This window comes from Bufo gargarizans, chromosome 11 (assembly GCF_014858855.1).
Source record: "Bufo gargarizans isolate SCDJY-AF-19 chromosome 11, ASM1485885v1, whole genome shotgun sequence".
NCBI classification, from domain to species: Eukaryota; Metazoa; Chordata; class Amphibia; order Anura; family Bufonidae; genus Bufo; species Bufo gargarizans.
Genome location: NC_058090.1, coordinates 24,868,800 through 24,889,059, shown reverse-complemented (window position 1 = coordinate 24,889,059; position 20,260 = coordinate 24,868,800). Strand labels below are relative to the sequence as shown.

The following is a 20,260-nucleotide window of genomic DNA, read 5'->3' as shown; positions in this document are numbered from 1 at the left end:
CTATGTGCACGGTAGTGTGGCCGCCACGACAGGAATCGCCAGTGCTATGGGGCCTCTAACTTTGCGCTGAACTGTAAATTTTAGTGGAAATGTATGCTAATAGATTACTACCGTAGATTTGATTTTTCAGCACAGAGACAGGTGGATCTTACTGCAGCGCAGCATACGGTATATGGACTCTATACAGCTCATCATTAGTACAGTGGCATGAGAAGTCAGTGGAGGGTCGGTGGACGGCTATGGTCAGGGGGGTATCTTGAAGCTCCTGTAACAGAGGCCCCCACTTATGTGTTATTCACAGTACTGGTGTCTCGCTTTTTGGCAGATGGGTCTTTGAGGGTCTCCGCACCCCTATAACTATGTCACAGGCTTGGGAATAGCTTCTGTATAATTCAGCATATGCTGTGCTGATTGATGGCTCTCGGCAGGGTGCTTCTACGCCGTCATTCAAGAGCCCACATCTGCTATGGGGTCTTCCACCCATCCTTATGCCCTGCTTATGATATCACCAGGTGGGGGTTAAAAACACGAAATTACATTTAAAATGGCAAGACAGAATGTAGGAAAACAGGGGAGGAAAATTACCAAGAAAAGCGTCAGTGCTCTTCTTACTGTCGCTCTCCACCGATCTCTTCTAATCTCGTCTGTCAATAGAAAAGACAATGTAATAAAATATACAGCACTACCCATAATCAATGCAATAAAATATACAGCACTACCCATAGTCAATGCAATAAAATATACTGTACTGGCGATAAATGTAATATACCACACTACCCATAGTCAATGTAATAAAATATACAGCACTACCCATAATGTATAAAACTATGTCATACTACCGATAATCAACGTAATAAACTATTATTGGTGGCACGGCATATCTTATTACAGTATCGGTAGTGCGGTGCCCCCTTAGTGTGTGTTTGATGATGCAGCATCCCGGTCCCGCACGCAGTTAGGGCTGATTTCTGGGAAGCATTTTTTGGTAGCTGGAAGATCTGCCAACACTTTCGGGAGGTCGTCCCTTTTTCCAGGAAAGTTGTCAAGTATGTTTAAACGTCATGCCTGGTGTCTGTCAGGACATGCTGGGAGTTGTAGTTACTGGTTGGAGAGCTCTAGACTGTACATAATGAAGTAAAGCACTGGCGACCCGGGCTGCGTCCAATCTACTCCTAATTGCACTCCAGATAGCGATTGTTTGCAGGTGCCCAAGTGAGCGTATCTGAAGATAAATACATTAAGGCGCAGGGATGTGCTGGATAACACCTGTCCGCTGTGTATCCCTCCGTGTTAATGTGCCTATTATAGATCCCTGACACTTCAATGGACATTGACCTATGCACACGGGTGCAGGCTACACGCCATTGCCTGGTTACAGACCTGCAATCAAGCACAGGCCACATGCTCCATACTCCAATTAAAATGCTATTAAAATCAATTCCTGCAGCATCGGTGTAACAAGGGGCAACATGCCGCACCCACAGCGGTCCTGCATGTATTCTGCACTGTTCATTTATTATACTTTTATATTCCGCAGCGCTGTATGTCAGGAATCCACATTGGTCCCTATGGGACTTATAACCTAATTTTCCCTACCTCAATCTGCACCCCAGGGACAAGTCCATAGCAAACCAGTTATCCTCAGCAGAGGAAGAGGCCAGAGTATCCAGCGGGCGGACACAGGCAGGAGAGGGGCCCCTGGTGTACATGGGCTCCTTGCTGTCAAACATCTTTCTGAGAATAAACGTCAATAGCTCAGTCCATTACATACAATTTAATAGCAGCAGAAGCAGCTTGTGAGCCTCCTACCTTCTGAGCCCCTATGCAGCTGCACAGGTTGCACATATAGTAATGTTCACCCCTGTTTACTCTGCTTGGCTTGATGCAATATGGCACGGAGGGTTGTCTAGACTGGATACCACTGTAGCAAACACTCAGCGGTGCGGTGAGAAGTACGAGGTCTGTACAGGCTGTTAATCTACAAGACTCTTGCACTGACAGCAAGCAGAGGATGAAATGTGCAGAAAAGTGTTTAAAAAGTTGCAGAACTTTTTGTTTTCCATCATGTTCTTGGTGAGTACAGGACAGAGCTACAAAGAAGAATATTGTCCCGGTCATCGCAACCTCTGAGCAAACAGAAGATCAAATGAAGAATCGCTGCGGAGTACAGAAAAGCAACCGGACTGCTGCAAAATACAGAATCATTCCTACTAGTGCCTCTAGATCAAATGGTCCCCCCAGACCCTAAATTAGGAATTTTAGCATGGCTCCATTACTTTATTTATGATGGGTATAGATAACCTTTTTTCATACATTACCAGAGGGGACGTTCCATCGGGACCCCAAGTATTAGCTGGAAAAAAACAGAGGGAAGCTATGGAGTCTCCGACCAACACTGATGCATGTGTATGGTCAGCTGAAAGTCCATCTGTCAGCGGATTTGTCCCTATGACACTGGCTGCCCTGTTACATGTGCAGCTGGAGGCCTCTGTGTCGGTCCCATGTTCCTATGTGCCCACATTGCTGAGAAAAATTATGTTTTATTATATGCAAATGAGCCTCTAGGAGCAAAGGGGGCGTTACCATTACACCTAGAGGCTCAGCTCTCTCTGCAACTGTCGCGCCCTCTGCATTTTGATTGAGGGGGCTAGGGAGTGATCACATTTACATTGCCTGGCCCTGTCAATCAAAGTGCAGAGAGCGCGGCAGCTGCAGAGAGTTATGAGCTTCTAGGTGTAACGGTAACGCCCCCATTGCTTCTAAAGGCTCATTTGCATATATTAAAATGTCATTCTTCTCCTTAATGCGGGCACATATGAACATGGGACCAACACACATGCCTTCAGCTGCAAAGTGCACATGGAACAGGTCAGCCAGTGTCATAGGGACAAAGCTGCTGACAGATGCCCTTTAAATGAGTATCCTGGTTAGATAAATGATCCCACTGGATAGGGAACAGCTGTTAGAGAGGTGGAGGGTCAGACCGCTGGGACTCCCAACGATCATAAAAACAGCTATCGCATGCCGCTGTAGGAAGGAGTGGCAAGTCAATGCACATGGTCGCTCCCGTCAAACCCTATGGGACTGCTAGAACTGTAACATCTTGGCAGAAGAGCAAGACTCAAGAAAATTGCAACAAAAAAAAAACACTTTGTAAACCGACTGCTAAGGTTTTAGCTTCAGAAATGCTCAAGTTAAAGAAGCTGCTGTCAGGGATCGGTCTCCCTTGCAGCGGCCACTACAGGTGAAATGTAGTATTACATGCAGGCCATTGAATGACCAATCGCCTTCTAATATATGAACGGCTGGGTCCACAAATTGTGTATCTGGAAAACACGGACACGCATTCTGTGGAACGGAACGTCCGGCCCATAATAGAACAGTCCAGTCCTTGTCCATAATGCAGACAAGTATAGGACATGTTCTATATTTTTGCGGGTGCCACGGAACAGACATACGGATGCGAACAGCTCAGGCTGTGCTGTCCGCATTTATTGCAGCACCATTGAAGTGAATGGGTCCACATCTGACTCACAAAAATTCGGATCGGATGTGGACCAAAAATATATTCATGTGCATGAGCCCTAACCTAGCGTCTCTCTCCTCTGGCTAATAGAAGAGGATCCCTAGAACTGGACAGCCCTTCATATTCCCTAGGGCAGGGACGCCCAACCTTCGTCCCTCCAGCTGCTGCAAAACTACAACTCCCAGCATGCTTTGACAGTCTACAGCTATCAGGGCACGCTGGGAGTTGCAGTTTTACAACAGATGTAGGGCCGCAGGTTGAGCATCCCTGCCCTAGGGGTTTATAAAATAAGTGGAAAAGCCCTTTAAATGCCAGTGAGTAAGATGTCACATTGCTCCTATAAGCAGGGATGTGATATATTAATTAGAGCTGCTGACTAAACTTCTTTATAGATTGGCTTTTCCCTCCAGTGCCGACTCCTCACATGTGCGGCAGGTTTGACCTTGTCCTGGATAGATATTAGATATATAGATATATACACCCCTCTCGCTACAATCAAGATCCGTCATCCCCCCGGGTAGCGTATAAGCCACTTATCTTTAGAATAGGACCACATGTGGCAGCCGGTGAGCAGTCAAGACACAGCTATAATTTTGCCAAAATAACGCGTGGCCATACAATTTATAGCCCCCGACTTACGAGGCCATAACACCAGACCGCCATCTCCTATCATCTGCAATCCAAGTGTGAAACGAGCTCTTCAGTATACATTCTAATCACCAAGGGTCCTGCTATGGCAGCTGGGTCTCTACGAGGATACTGACTCATTATCCAATTAAGTGTATCTAACGTTTCCTCTGGGAGCCTTCATGCCCCACTGATTCCTTAAGACATCTATAAGGACCCTCTCCAGGGTATTTACCCATTTCTTCTGAGAGGTCCCTGGCTGGATGTTGACTGGTTTTTGGTTGACAGGGGTTGCCCAGCCTTTACTAGGTGATGGTCAAGATAGGCCACCACTAGCTGATAGGCGGGGGTCCAACAACCCACACCCCTAGCTGTTGGGGTGTAGCACTGTTGCCAGAAGTTGGCCATAAGCACCATCAGCCTTGTAATGGAGGGAGCTGGTTACCACAGCGCTGTTCGCATTGACTTCTACACCTTAACAGCTAATCAGGGGGGGGGGGGACCTATGGACCCATAAGCAAGCTTTGGGGGCTCCTGTTCATTAGATCTGTAGTTTAAAGATAATTCCCCTTTGAAGTAAACTTTTTTCCAGAAACCTAATATCCCCCATCGACGGGGTAGGCGATGTCTGCTGGGGCCCCCACTAATCATGAGAACAGGGGCCCTGTGTCACCTGTTCAAACTGAGTTGTGGTCGTGCATGGGCCCACTGCGACACCGCTCAATCTCTATTGGACTGCTGGAAATGTACAGCGCTCGGCTATCTTCATCAGCTCCAAGACTTTGACAGTGCGCGAGTATTACCACCTCTCCAATCAACCAGAGGCCAAGGGACCACCATTCTCGTGATCAGTGGGGCTGTGCCACCAGGGGACAAGGGACCACCATTCTCGTGATCAGTGGGGCTGTGTCACGAGGGGACAAGGGACCACCATTCTCGTGATCAGTGGGGCTGTGCCACGAGGGGACAAGGGACCACAATTCTCGTGATCAGTGCGGCTGTGCCACGAGGGGACAAGGGACCACCATTCTCGTGATCAGTGGGGCTGTGCCACCAGGGGACAAGGGACCACCATTCTTGTGATCAGTGGGGCTGTGCCACCAGGGGACAAGGGACCACCATTCTCGTGATCAGTGGGGCTGTGCCACCAGGGGACAAGGGACCACCACTCTCTATCAGTAGGTGTCCTCCCTGATCATGCCTGTGGCTAGGAAAAATGATCTAACATTCTCTTTTGGCAGGTACCACCATAATGCCCCCTCCTCTTCTTCTGGCAACTAAGTGCCCGACTGTATAGGGAGGGTGCTCAGTGACTGGTGGTCTCTCCGCCACCCCACCCCCCCAAGTTGTTTGGGGAGCTGGCCCCCTCACGGTAATGTTGAAGTAGGTGTTGGCGGTCTAGGGCCATTAAGGGTTAATTAACTGGGGATCCTTCTTTATTCATAAGGGGGCAGTGCAGGAAATCCTGCTGGTTACATATACCCCCCTCCCTGTCCCTGTCACTTCCTCTTGCTAGTGGAAGCCATGTGGCCCTCCCTCCCTTTGCGGTTATTCTTGGGAGACGAATCGATGTGCGATGTTATGATCAGTTCTGGATACTTGGTTATTTTGTTTTGTTTTTTCTACTCTTAGAGCTGCAAATTCTAGTTGAGTTTATGAAGCCACAGCTGGCGGCATTTGAGTATAGCGGAGATATGGTGGTAGCTGATGGCAAACTTGCCCGCTGGGAGTCCAGCGGTTGGCATACCACTCCGATAATTATGGTTTATTAAGGTTTGGCGCTTTAATAAAGAAGCTGTGGCCGATCACCACCCAGCAATAAAGTGACACAGTTGTCGGCATTTTTTGTCATAGGTCAAGGTTGGGGAAAGGGGCCAAGGGTGAGTTAAAGGTGGGACGACCCCCCCCCACACACTTTCCCCTTTTTTCCCTGTTTACCAACAGTCTTGAGCTCCACATTTACCTATGGTTATAATTTCCTTTACAGAAGTTCCATCTTCTACACTATCTGGCAGAACAAAAAAGGGGAGGAGGGGGATGCAGCTGCAGCTTCAGTGCCTGAATTTGTGAGACTGCATGCTGCGAGAGGGAGCAGCACGGAGGAGGCATCTAATTGGCTCAAATCACACAGCACTGCTCGCCCCTCACCCAATCAGTTCACTCGGTAAGCATGGAAAAAGACTAATAAGAAGGAAAAAGACCTAAAGCATGCAGATTACACGCCACGTTTCTTTGCACTATATCTACTAGACATCTGCTGCTATCCTACAGAGTTTGCAGGAGGACATTTTTCTTGCAGCGAAGTGAAGCACACAAACTACTGGAAACGCCTTTCAGAAGGTCAGATTTGAGGTAGCCAAAAATATGGCAGCAGTCAGCAATATGAGAAGATGCTACCGTGCAAGTTTATCAAGATGTTGGATCAGCATCAAGAAATGAGAAGAGACTTCTGGAACCGGCGTTCACTTGACCCTTCTGTGATGTGAGCTTGAAGAAACCTAGACAGTGAGAGAGGGTTGTGTCCTCCAGGGAATCCTGGACCATTGCACCATGTCTGAATTCCTTCATATGGGTCACACGTTTATTACAGTGCACCTAATGGTCGCTGCCACTAGGGAGTAGATCTGCATACATGGCCTCCTGCTGACCTTAGGACCACATTCATATTGCTCTCTAGCGGTGTTTACAGGAGAATGTGTGGGGGTACAGAGGAATGGTGCCCTGCACTAGAGACAGACTTGCACTTGCACTTTCTTTGGGCCAGTAGACGGCATTTATAGAGATTTTATGGCTCCACAATGAATTTTAGTGAATCATACAATATCACATCCATCCCACCATGCCTTAGACAACCGCTGTAAAATGGCCTACAGAAGGGTCTACAGAGGGCAAGACCCAATAACAATTGGGGAAATGCTGTGGTCCTACAGGACGCAAAGGACTTGTGGACCTCCAGATGCTTCCCCTTCCCTTTGCTCTCTACATATGGAGATGAAGCCCAGTAAGTCCACATGGGAGAAGTAAGGAGCTGCCAGATTTCAGCCCCCCTCCTGCCTCTATGGCTTGTATATCCTAGGTCATATGAGAGTATTTAGAGGTAATTAAGGGGGCTTCAAGATGTGATTGACAGTATTGCATGTTCTTTTCGGTCATTTCTGCTGCGGAGGACCTCCTACCCCTTCATCCCACCACATTTACTTGGATACACGTGGCAGTATATGAATGCTCCAGGGGCAGTTTCTGTATATGACCTCATTCACATACTGTATGTTGTTTTTTTCTTTCAGCTTTCAGTCTGTTTAACAGAACAACTCCCGACACATTCCAGATCCAAGTAGTTAATCTGCTCCAAGGAACTGCAGCCAGAGATGAGGAACAGGGGTCAATGTACTGCACCTTTTCAGAGCAGTGCAGGATTAACCTTTTATAAACTTCAGCTTTAAAAAATAAATAAAAATGAACAAGTGTGTGGCGAGCAAGGCGATAACACCGCCATAATACTGGTGAATATCCTTAAAGGGCTTCTGTCACCCCACTAAACAGTTTTTTTGCTTACTTATAATCCCTACACTGCGATTTCTGCCTACATAATCTAATTAATCATTTCGGTTCAGTAGATTGTGTTAAAAACGTGCTTTTAAAATATGCAAATTACCTTGCTACCAGCTAGTAGGGCGGTTACTTGCTGGTAGCAGCCGCACCCTCCGATCCTAAAGACGCCCCCTCCGCATGTTGATTGACAGGGCCAGGGAACGGGATCGTCCTCCGCTGGCCCTGTCTGCTATCAAGATCTCGCGCCTGCGCCGTAACGGTATTCAGTCGGCGCAGGCGCACTGAGAGGCGGCCGCTCACTCGGCCGCTCCATCCTCAATGCGCCTGCGCCGATGACGTCACATCTACACCCGGCGCAGGCGCATTGAGGATGGAGCGGCCGAGCGAGCGTCCGCCTCTCAGTGCGCCTGCGCCGATTGAAGTCAGGTACGGCGCAGGCGCGAGATTTTGAATGCAAACAGGGCCAGCAGAGGACGATCCCGTTCCCTGGCCCTGTCAATCAACATGCGGAGGGGGCGTCTTTAGGATCGGAGGGTGCGGCTGCTACCAGCAAGGAGCCGCCCTACTAGCTGGTAGCAAGGTAATTTGCATATTTTAAAAGCACGTTTTTAACACAATCTACTGAACCAAAATGATTAATTAGATTATGTAGGCAGAAATCGCACTATAGGGATTATAAGTAAGCAAAAAAAACTGTTTAGGGGGGTGACAGAAGCCCTTTAAGGACAAATAGAATTAATCTACATAAACAATGCAGCCACTACAAAAATATATTACATTACTTATCTGACCCAGAGTTACATTCTGTATTATACTCCAGAGCTGCAGTCACGATTCTGCAGGTTTCAGAGCTAATATCTACCAGTGTCCCGGTCGCCCCTGCTTGTTCAGTGACTGCAAAGAGCTTGCTCTATTGGTTTTCTGGTGGGAATAATTATTAACTTTTTGACATCTTCCTATGCATCCAGCCGAAGTGTGAGTGCAGCTCTGGAGTATAATACAGGATGTAACTCAGGATCAGTACAGGATAAGTAATGTAATGTATGTACACAGTGACTGCACCAGCAGAATAGTAAGTGCAGCTCTGGAGTATAATACAGGATGTAACTGAGGATCAGTACAGGATAAGTAATGTATGTACACAGTGACTGCACCAGCAGAATAGTGAGTGCAGCTCTGGAGTATAATACAGGATGTAACTCAGGATCAGTACAGGATAAGTAATGTATGTACACAGTGACTGCACCAGCAGAATAGTGAGTGCAGCTCTGGAGTATAATACAGGATGTAACTCAGGATCAGTACAGGATAAGTAATGTATGTACACAGTGACTGCTCCAGCAGAATAGTGAGTGCAGCTCTGGAGTATAATACAGGATGTAACTCAGGATCAGTACAGGATAAGTAATGTATGTACACAGTGACTGCACCAGCAGAATAGTTAATGCAGCTCTGGAGTATAATACAGGATGTAACTCAGGATTAGTACAGGATAAGTAATGTAATGTATATACATAGTGACTGCACCAGCAGAATAGTGAGTGCAGCTCTGGAGTATAATACAGGATGTAACTCAGGATCAGTACAGGATAAGTAATGTATGTACACAGTGACTGCAGCAGCAGAATAGTGAGTGCAGCTCTGGAGTATAATACAGGATGTAACTCAGGATCAGTACAGGATAAGTAATGTAATGCATGTACTGTAATAAGGTACAAGGAATAATCGTGGATGATAGGTATGTGTCACAGGGGTTCCTGGCCTCGGTAGAGTAAGAGCCAGTTTTCATGTGTCAGCAGCAGTTGCTGTGTGACACCTTGCTATCTAGTATGGCTGTAAATAGCTGATCTGGGCCGGCTCTTACTGGGAGTAGTCAAAGTGCTGGGTGGGTGACTACCACCCCAGTCCAGGCCGGGTTTTGACAGGTGGGTGGATTACTCCTCTCTGACACTGGAGCTGTGTGAAACTCTGCTGAGATCTGAGGCCTGTGTGTTGGCTGAAAGCTGAAGACAGTGTGTCGGGCGAGCAGGCCGCCTAAAGTCTGCAGGTGGACTTTGAGGCTGAGCATTCAGCCAGGTGTAGATTAAACACCCAGGATCAAAGGTGAATGTTTTTCTGTATGAACTGTTTTGGGTGTAAACTAACACCAATACTGAAAATGGACAGTCATACTGTGAACCTGCAACTAGTGTGAATAAACACTGCAGTTTTTGAGTTACCAGAGCGAATCCCCACAGAAGACAGTGACTGCACCAGCAGAATAGTGAGTGCAGCTCTGGAGTATAATACAGGATGTAACTCAGGATCAGTACAGGATAAGTAATGTAATGTATATACACAGTGACTCCACCAGCAGAATAGTGAGTGCAGCTCTGGAGTGTTATTCAGGATATAACTCAGGATCAGTACAGGATAAGTAATGTAATGTATGTACACAGTGTCTGCACCAGCAGAATAGTGAGTGCAGCTCTGGAGTATAATACAGGATGTAACTCAGGATCAGTACAGGATAAGTAATGTATGTACACAGTGACTGCTCCAGCAGAATAGTGAGTGCAGCTCTGGAGTATAATACAGGATGTAACTCAGGATCAGTACAGGATAAGTAATGTATGTACACAGTGACTGCACCAGCAGAATAGTTAATGCAGCTCTGGAGTATAATACAGGATGTAACTCAGGATTAGTACAGGATAAGTAATGTAATGTATATACATAGTGACTGCACCAGCAGAATAGTGAGTGCAGCTCTGGAGTATAATACAGGATGTAACTCAGGATCAGTACAGGATAAGTAATGTATGTACACAGTGACTGCAGCAGCAGAATAGTGAGTGCAGCTCTGGAGTATAATACAGGATGTAACTCAGGATCAGTACAGGATAAGTAATGTAATGCATGTACTGTAATAAGGTACAAGGAATAATCGTGGATGATAGGTATGTGTCACAGGGGTTCCTGGCCTCGGTAGAGTAAGAGCCAGTTTTCATGTGTCAGCAGCAGTTGCTGTGTGACACCTTGCTATCTAGTATGGCTGTAAATAGCTGATCTGGGCCGGCTCTTACTGGGAGTAGTCAAAGTGCTGGGTGGGTGACTACCACCCCAGTCCAGGCCGGGTTTTGACAGGCCTATAAAAAACAGCCAGCAGTGTCAGGTGGGTGGATTACTCCTCTCTGACACTGGAGCTGTGTGAAACTCTGCTGAGATCTGAGGCCTGTGTGTTGGCTGAAAGCTGAAGACAGTGTGTTGGGCGAGCAGGCCGCCTAAAGTCTGCAGGTGGACTTTGAGGCTGAGCATTCAGCCAGGTGTAGATTAAACACCCAGGATCAAAGGTGAATGTTTTTCTGTATGAACTGTTTTGGGTGTAAACTAACACCAATACTGAAAATGGACAGTCATACTGTGAACCTGCAACTAGTGTGAATAAACACTGCAGTTTTTGAGTTACCAGAGCGAATCCCCACAGAAGACAGTGACTGCACCAGCAGAATAGTGAGTGCAGCTCTGGAGTATAATACAGGATGTAACTCAGGATCAGTACAGGATAAGTAATGTAATGTATATACACAGTGACTCCACCAGCAGAATAGTGAGTGCAGCTCTGGAGTGTTATTCAGGATATAACTCAGGATCAGTACAGGATAAGTAATGTAATGTATGTACACAGTGTCTGCACCAGCAGAATAGTGAGTGCAGCTCTGGAGTATAATACAGGATGTAACTCAGGATCAGTACAGGATAAGTAATGTATGTACACAGTGATTGCACCAGCAGAATAGTGAGTGCAGCTCTGGAGTATAATACAGAATGTAACTCAGGATCAGTACTGGATAAGTAATGTATGTATGTACACAGTGACTGCACCAGCAGAATAGTGAGTGCAGCTCTGGAGTGTTATTCAGGATATAACTCAGGATCAGTACAGGCTGCTGGGCCTGGCCATACGTCTGGAGTGTGGAGACAATGGTGAGTGACCTCATCAGACATGTACGGCATCATCCAGGATCAGTACAGGATAAGTAATGAATGTACACAGTGACTGCACCAGCAGAATAGTGAGTGCAGCTCTGGAGTATAATACAGGATGTAACTCAGGATCAGTACAGGATAAGTAATGAATGTACACAGTGACTGCACCAGCAGAATAGTGAGTGCAGCTCTGGAGTATAATACAGGATGTAACTCAGGATCAGTACAGGATAAGTACAGTATGTACACAGTGACTGCACCAGCAGAATAGTGAGTGCAGCTCTGGAGTATAATACAGGATGTAACTCAGGATCAGTACAGGATAAGTAATGTATGTACACAGTGACTCCACCAGCAGAATAGTGAGTGCAGCTCTGGAGTATAATACAGGATGTAACTCGGGATCAGTACAGGATAAGTAATGTAATCAAGTTTAGATGTTTTGGAACAATGAGCACCATGGTTGCTCGTGTGAACATACCCTATAATTGCATTAAACCTATTCCCAGTATAATTACTTTGTTTTCGCACCAGACAAGCTGAATATTATATTGGGGCAGGGGTACAGACAGCGTCATACATGTCAAGACAGTCTAGGGTGAGAACTCTGTAAATCTTGCCATCGTTTTGACACCTATTACTCGGCACTGCTAACACTATTACAGGCATCCTCAAACTGCGGCCCTCCAGCTGTTGCAAAACTACAACTCCCAGCATGCCCGAACAGCCTACAGGTATCAGCCTACAGCAGGGCATTGTGGGAGTTGTAGTTTTACAACATCTGGAGGGCCGCAGTTTGAGGATGCCTGCACTATTATATAGAAGACACAGCGATATTGTCAATTAAGCCTTCATTACATGCCAGGGGCAGAGATGACCGACGCTGTATATCTAATATATTAATAAGACCAAGCAAACCCATCGTCCAGGACAGAAACTAGGTACAGTATACATTGAGTAAGGCATTGACTCCATTTTCCAATGGAAGCACTGTAAATAATGTCTCCCTTCACTGACAGAAAGCAGACATCTTGAAAATGGTGAAGAATAGAAAAGTGTATCAGAAAGCTGCAGAACTTTTTATTATACAGGTTTTAAAACCTTTGCCATAGTTTATTGCGGCAATGCAACCAAAATAAAGACATAAGAAGGGAGAGATATTCTTTGTGTATGCAGCTCTTATGGAGATCTGTGCGTCTCAGTGGTTACAGAGATACAGGGGAAACACAAAGGGGTTTTCCAGGCTTTTAATATTGATGACCTATCAATATAAGATCAGCGGGGGTCCGACATCTAGCACCCCCTCCATGCGTGCGTGCTGTCTCTCTTACTGTTTGCCGCTGCTATGTCTTCGGCAGGCAGGCAGAGACGGCGCGGCACGCTCTTCTTCTTCATACAGCTGATCGGCGGGCGTGTCGGACCCCCGCAGATCTCATATTGATGACCTAGAGGTCATCAATATTAAAAGCCTGGGGAACCCTTTTAAGCAAGTATGACTGCGGGATCAGACTACACGAGGTGCTTTGTAGTCTGTCACCATGGAGACATACAAGTCTTAATAGGAGCTGTATAAGAGATCTGCATAGCACCATAGCTTTGCTGACTTGCTTAGCTTTTTTATTTTTTTTTATTTTAAAGGGAATCTGCCAGCACATACCTGTAACTAAAACCATCAGCCTCTCTAGATGTGCGCTTGCCAGCATACTCTAATAAAAAACCTTTCTATCTTATGGAAATTATTCCCTTGCACCTCATTGCATTCAGTGGCTATGCCCATTTTCCCTGCTGCCCATGCTCCCACTGCTTTGACCGACAGGGCTAGGCAGTGCAGACATACGCCTGGCCATGAAGTCGTATGGCAGCGCGGTCAAGCACACGTGCAGTACATGGCTGAAAACAGCCGGGCAGATATAGACTCTGTCCGTGTCGGCAAATCTGCCCGGTGATCTCCAGACATGTACTGCGCGTGCGCTTAAAGCATTGCAGCAAGACGTCAGGGCCAGGCATGAGTACATATACACTGCCTGGCTATATCAGTCAAAGCGGTGGGTGCGCAGCCGGCAAGGAAAATAAGTAGAGCCTCAGGGTGCAACAGCAATGCCCTTGTTGCACCAAGCGGCTAATGGGGAAGACGGTTTTAGTTACAGATATGTGGTGACAGATTCCCTTTAAATGCATTGGAGCAATATATATGAAATGGTTTGAAAAAGTATACATACCCTTTAAATCGTGTTTATATCAGTTGGGAAACCTCTTTAGAGCGATCATAAGAAGAAGAGAATAAAATTGCTATAATATAGCCATAAAGGTTATTTGGGGGAAATAGGCAAAGGCTGCACAGAATAATAATTATAGTGTACCCTAAAGAAAGGGTAAATAAGAATAAATGGGGCGACCGGCCCTTTAACTGTGCAGTAGATTGTGAGCTGCCTTTGGTGAATGTGGCACACAGCACTTTCCAGGCTGGTAACGTCTCTTCTGCTGTGTATTCTGTCACTGCAGCCGATCCAGCTCTGCCCACCGGCTGCAACAAGAGCAGACCCCACAGTGTGCGTCCTGAGGATGGAAGAGTCCCCCTCATTCCTCTGCCCATGCAGCTAAAATATCCAAATGCATCCAATGTTAAATCGGATCATATATTTCAGGCTGATTATTCATAAATGTAAATGCAGAGCTACAGAAAGACAAAATAACATCTGCGCTGCCAGCTAATGACTCACAGCAATCAACCCCCAATTATCGTCGTGTTTGTTCCTGCGCTGATAACACGGGTTGTGCAAGAATAGACTGGGGTATCAACTGTGTGCTTCAGAGCAGAATCCGCTATTCACCAGGCTGGGAGATAGATAGAAAGATAGACAGATAGATATGAACAAGATGGATAAATATGAGATCGGTAGATATGTATTAAATAGACAAATGGTTATGAAATGGATAAATATGAGAGAGATATGAAATAGATGGAAAATATGAGATAGACCGCAATCACTTCCGCTGTGTGGGGACAAGCAGTTGATATAGCGATCGACTCCATAGAAAATCATTGTTCCAGCGCAACGACGCGATCACCCGTGATTGTCGACACCTTTAAGGCTGCTTTCACATATGCGTTTCGGCATTCCGGTATGGAGATCTCAAAACCAGGCCAAAACCGTTCCGTTTTGCCCCCGTGCACTCTGAATGGAAAGAGATGCGTTCAGGATGCATCAGGACAATCTTCCCTTCCGGCAGCATTCCGTTTTGTGACCGGACACAAAATCGTTTCAAGCTGCAATTTTGTGCACGTTATCAAAACGGAACAAACCAGATCCGTCACTAAAAACAATAAGTCAATGGAGACTGATGCGTGTTTTTTAGGATCCTAAAAAAACGGGTCCGTCACCCATTGACTTTCAATGTATTTAGTGACAAATTTGTTTAGTTCCGTTTCGATTTCACACAACCGCATCCTATCAGAACGGATGCATCCTGATGTGGAACCGTTTTGGTCAGGTTTTGAGATCCTCTGCCGGATCTCACAACCTAAAACCAAAACGCAGATGTGGAGGTAGCCTTGCACTGTCAGATTATTCGGGACTGAGCATGCATACAAATGTTTTTCCCAGACAATCTGACAGATAACGGGACCCTTAAAGAGTCACCAGAAGGCGGTGAGGAGGGGGATGCGACTGCAGTACGTCTCTTCCTCGCTCATACCGTACACCTAGGCCACCTCTGTGAATATTGTGCCCATCCAATTAAACAAGCACCATTCTTGCAGGATGTAAACGCGCCCCATAGGATTTTAGCCAGCAACTGGCTTCATTACAGCTGAACTCAAATGAACTTCCAAAAATGTGGGGAGCTACACCCTGTGGGTGTGATTAGTGGTAATGAAAACAATACTGAATATTAGTGCGAGGACCTGAAGAGCCCGGGTGTAAAGAACGCGCCGCACTACTGCATACAGACCTGGGATTTATGGAGGAGCATAAAATGCTACAATGATAGAGGGGCCAGAAATTAGGGGCCCATTAGAGGTGAGGTGTAGTTAGTAATCACTGTGGATAATGGAAGGACTCAGCCACTGGACACATGCTCAGCCCCATATATATATATAAGATGTCCCCAACTGCTCTTGAGTTACGAGCAAAAGAACTGTGCCAAAAGACATGGTCAGTAGTGGGTTCATGGATGGCATAAAATGAAAAATACCACAACCCCCAGCTTTACGAGACCCCTGCACCCCAGATTAAAATGGAAAAAGTTTTTTAAAATCCATGACAGGAGAAGATGTCATGAACTGGGTATTGAGGTGGAGGATTTGCAAGACGTTCTGCTATTGGCAGGTCTATCGGAAGAGGGTGACAAAATGATAGGAGATGGTCCATTTACGGAGTTGAGAAATCCATCTAAAATATTTCCCCCGGTTAGTGATACCACCCCTATCGATACTTTTCTGTATGTAGTCACACAGGACCTCCAAAAATTAGAGGATATACCTCTGGGCAGGGATAACCTTACATCAGCTGAAAGACAGGCCTTGGAAGCACTGGAGACGGACACGTCCATTGTTATTAAGCCCTCCGACAAAGGAGGCAATATTGTGGTGATGGAGCAGGGGGATTATCGTTTAATGTGTCTCCGCCTGCTTGAGGATCCCAAAACATACAAGCGTCTTCCAACTAACCCTACCTCCATATTCAGACATGAGCTGGCGAGTTTGTTAAATAGTGCTTTTGGAGACAAACTCATCAGCAAAAATGAATTGGACTATCTTCTTCCTAAATCCCCGGTTGTGGCAACATTTTACAGTCTGCCGAAACTGCACAAAGCAGGATCGGTACTGAAGGGCAGGCCCATTGTCTCGGGCATAGGTGGCCTTACTGCCAACGTAAGCACGTATTTGGACACAATTTTGCGTCCATTCGTGATGTCGTTGCCATCCTATGCCCGAGACACAATGGATGTGCTACAACGCCTGGATGGAATACAGTGTGAGGAAGGTGTCCTCCTCACTAGTTTGGATGTTGAGGCCTTGTACAGCTCTATACCCCATGATCTTGGGTGTAGGGCTGTCGAGGCCTTCATCCAACAGAGAGGTGAACAATGTCGCCGGCACAACATCTTCTTGCTACAGCTGCTGGAATTCGTCCTCACCCACAATGTCTTCATCTTCGACCAACGCTTCTACCACCAGCTCAGGGGTGTCGCGATGGGCAGTCCCTGTGCCCCGACTTTTGCCAACTTGTACCTGGGCTGGTGGGAGAAGGAAGTTGTGTTCGGCGATGAGATGGAGCAGCACACATCGAAGGTGCAACTATGGATCAGGTACATCGATGATGTGCTGATCCTGTGGAAGGGGACACAAGAACAATTTGCGGCATTTGTGGCAGCATTAAATGTGAATCAGATGGGTTTATTTTTTACATCTGAGGTACAAGAACAACAGATAGCATTTCTGGACCTGATGATCACCATCGGCACTGACAGAAAGATAACCACAAATCTGTTTAGGAAAAAAACCTCGACTAACAGCCTTCTATACTGGCAGAGTGGTCATCCCCTGGCCCTGAAAAGAGGTATCCCGAAGGGACAATACCTCAGGGCCAGGAGGAACTGTTCAGGCCTAGGTGATTTTAGGGCTGCTGCATCTGACCTTAGAGGCCGATTTATCAATCGGGGATACCCACAATATGCTTTGAAACAAGCGTTCCATCACTCCATGAGTACAGACCGTACCCAATTGCTGGTTCCAAAACCAAGAAACACTGCGGACTCCACGCCCAGAATTGTCGCAACTTTTGATAAGGCCCACAAAAATGTTCGTGACATTTTACAAAATCACTGGTCTATTCTGCAATCTGACCCAGATATTGGGAAGCTTATTCCAGAGTTTCCCTCAATCACGTACCGACGTAGTTCAAATCTACGTGACCACTTGGTGAAGAGTTTATATACACAACCCAAACCTGAGACCTGGTTAAAAAATACCCTCAAAGGTACCTTCCCCTGTGGCTCGTGTATCATCTGCAGGAATATCCTGAGAGGAGAATTCTTTACCAGCCACATAACAAATAAAAGGTACAAGATACGGGCGTTTATCAGGTGTACTTCTGCGGGTGTTGTGTATTTAATCAGTTGCCAATGTGGGTCACAATACGTCGGCAAAACAAGACGTGAGTTGAGACGCAGATTCGGCGAACACATGTCGGATATCCGTAACAAACGGGACACATCAGTGGCACGTCATGTATGTGAAATGCATGACGGTGACCCTGATGTGTTAAAAGTACAAGGGATTGAATTAGTAAAGATGTCAATTCGTGGAGGGGATATTGATATACCCCTATTACGAAAAGAAGCGATGTGGACATACAAGTTGCAGACAGTTCAACCATTAGGGCTCAACGAGTCCATATCTTTCGCCAGTTTCATCTAATACAGTAGCCCCATTATACATGGGATGGTCTACATTAGAGCTGGATGTCTGATATTGGAGCACGTCTGATTTTGGAGTCGCATATACCTATATGCTGCCCTTTATATTTAAACCTTGGAGTTGATCTGCACACATGTATATGCTGCCCTTTGAAATTTAATAATAAAAAAAGGAAGAAAAAAATCTTTAATAAATATAACATAACATGATGTAAGTTGCATCTTGTTTTTTCCATTTTTGGTATAATATAATAGGGTCTGTATATGTACATATCGATGTGCATCTATACAATCTGGATGTATAGGATATGTGCATGTCCAACCTGAGCTGCGTGCAACAGTGATGCTTCTTTTGAATCTATCAGTGTTGTAATTTACCCCTCCCCTTTGATGTCACACGACATGGGTGTGAGCGGTACCTGTCTTTTTTCTGGTTATGAATCATGGGGGCACCCCTTGTGTGGATTTGCTCCGGTCTGGAATGACAGTATATGGGCCGCGAATCTCACTCCCCCTGTCACTGCGTATAACGCAATTCATGTCAGGAAGTGTTGGAATCAATTTCGGCATCGGCCGGTCAGGGGGCGGAGCTAGAGAGCCCGCCCCTACTTCTGATTGGATACGGTACCGGGACACGCCTCCTGGTGGGCGGGGCCTCGTCCATATGAACTCGGCGTTCTATCGGCCGCATGCGGCCATTACAGCGCCATTAGCCATAGCACACCACAGTGCGGCTCTACTGTTTTGACATTAGCAAACAATAAGCTCCTGAAGATGCGTGATAATAACAGGTCACGTGGAAACGCGTAGAGCTAATACATTGTATCAGGATACAGCTCTTTAGGCAGGACTGCACTAGATGCATTTAACCCTTTAGTCCGCCTTGGAGTATGCATGTGATGGATGGATGAGCCAAAACATACTGGCTTTTATGTGTGTGAATGGAGCTTAATCAATTGGCTCTGAGTGGTTGTATTTAGCCAATACTGGCTGCGGATATAAGGCTGTGACCTAGGTATTTACCATCAGCAATACACATTAAAGACTGATCTGTCATCTGCACTACAGTTAGTGGCTGCAAGTCCTTTGAGACTGTTATATGACAGAGGCAGTGCGATCTAATGTATTGAGCATTCCTGGTTACATATACCAGGTGGCACAACCTTATCTGTGTATATACATCCTACAGGATCACCGATGATACACACATAGTGCATCCATTCACACTGACTTTAGTGTCCATTTACCCCGACCTGCAGATACATAGCTATTCCAGCTAGCAAGTCGGGTCTTACCCTAATCTTCTTAATGTGCAGAGATATTTGCTCCCCTCTCTGTATACATTTCTAAGATTAGTTGCCTGATGGTCACAGATTGTGACATATGGGTTTCCCCACCCTCTTTTTAAACAGACTTTAAATAAAGCTTTGTTTTTTTTATTTTAAACGTTCATCAGGCTGTGATTATCTAAGTATTATAGGAACGTCTATCAATCCAATTGTTTTTGTGTGTATTGTATTTAACCCCAGGTATAACACATAAAGATAACATAGCAGCCCAGACCTTACTTGACCCCAAACTTCATGAGGCCCCAGCACTCCAGACCTTACTGTACCCTAGACTTTGTGAGATACCAGACCTTACTACACCCCAACACCCTATACACCATGAGACCTCAGCACTCCAAACCTTACTATACTCCAGACTGAATGAGACCCAGGCACTCCAGACCTTACTAAACCCCAACTTCATGAGACCCCAGACTTTACCGGCACCCAGATGAAATCACACATTAAAAAATATAGCACCCCAGACCTTACTATACTCCAGACTCCATGAGACCTTAGACTTCATGAGACCCCAGCACTTGAGACCTTACTAAACCCCAGGCTCCATGAGACCCCAGCACCCCAAACCTTATTATACCACAGACTTTGAGACTCCAGCATCCCATACCTTCGTATACCCCAGACTCCATAAGAATCCAGAATCCTAGACCTTACTATAGCCCAGATTTTAGGAGACACCAGATCTTACTATACCCCAGGCTTATGCAACTCCAGCACCCCAAACCTTACTAAACCCCAAACTCTGAGACCATAGCACACTAGACCCATACCTTACCATACTCCAGACTTCACGAGACTCCACAGCTTACTAAACAGA

The 20,260-nt window shown here is 46.1% G+C and overlaps 1 protein-coding gene across 2 annotated transcripts in view; it reads right to left on the bottom strand.

The window, feature by feature from the left end:
• The window catches only part of GNG2 (G protein subunit gamma 2), a 56,225-nt gene that overhangs the window by 18,356 nt on the left and 17,609 nt on the right, over nucleotides 1–20,260 (bottom strand). Inside the window, exon 2 of one of the 2 annotated variants that reach the window (XM_044272232.1) lies at nucleotides 586–644. The exons of the other annotated variant lie outside the window; for it this stretch is intronic. The gene's annotated coding sequence lies outside the window, so the exon portion shown is untranslated. The remainder of the gene's footprint in view (nucleotides 1–585; nucleotides 645–20,260) is intronic. 2 annotated transcript variants of the gene reach the window in all.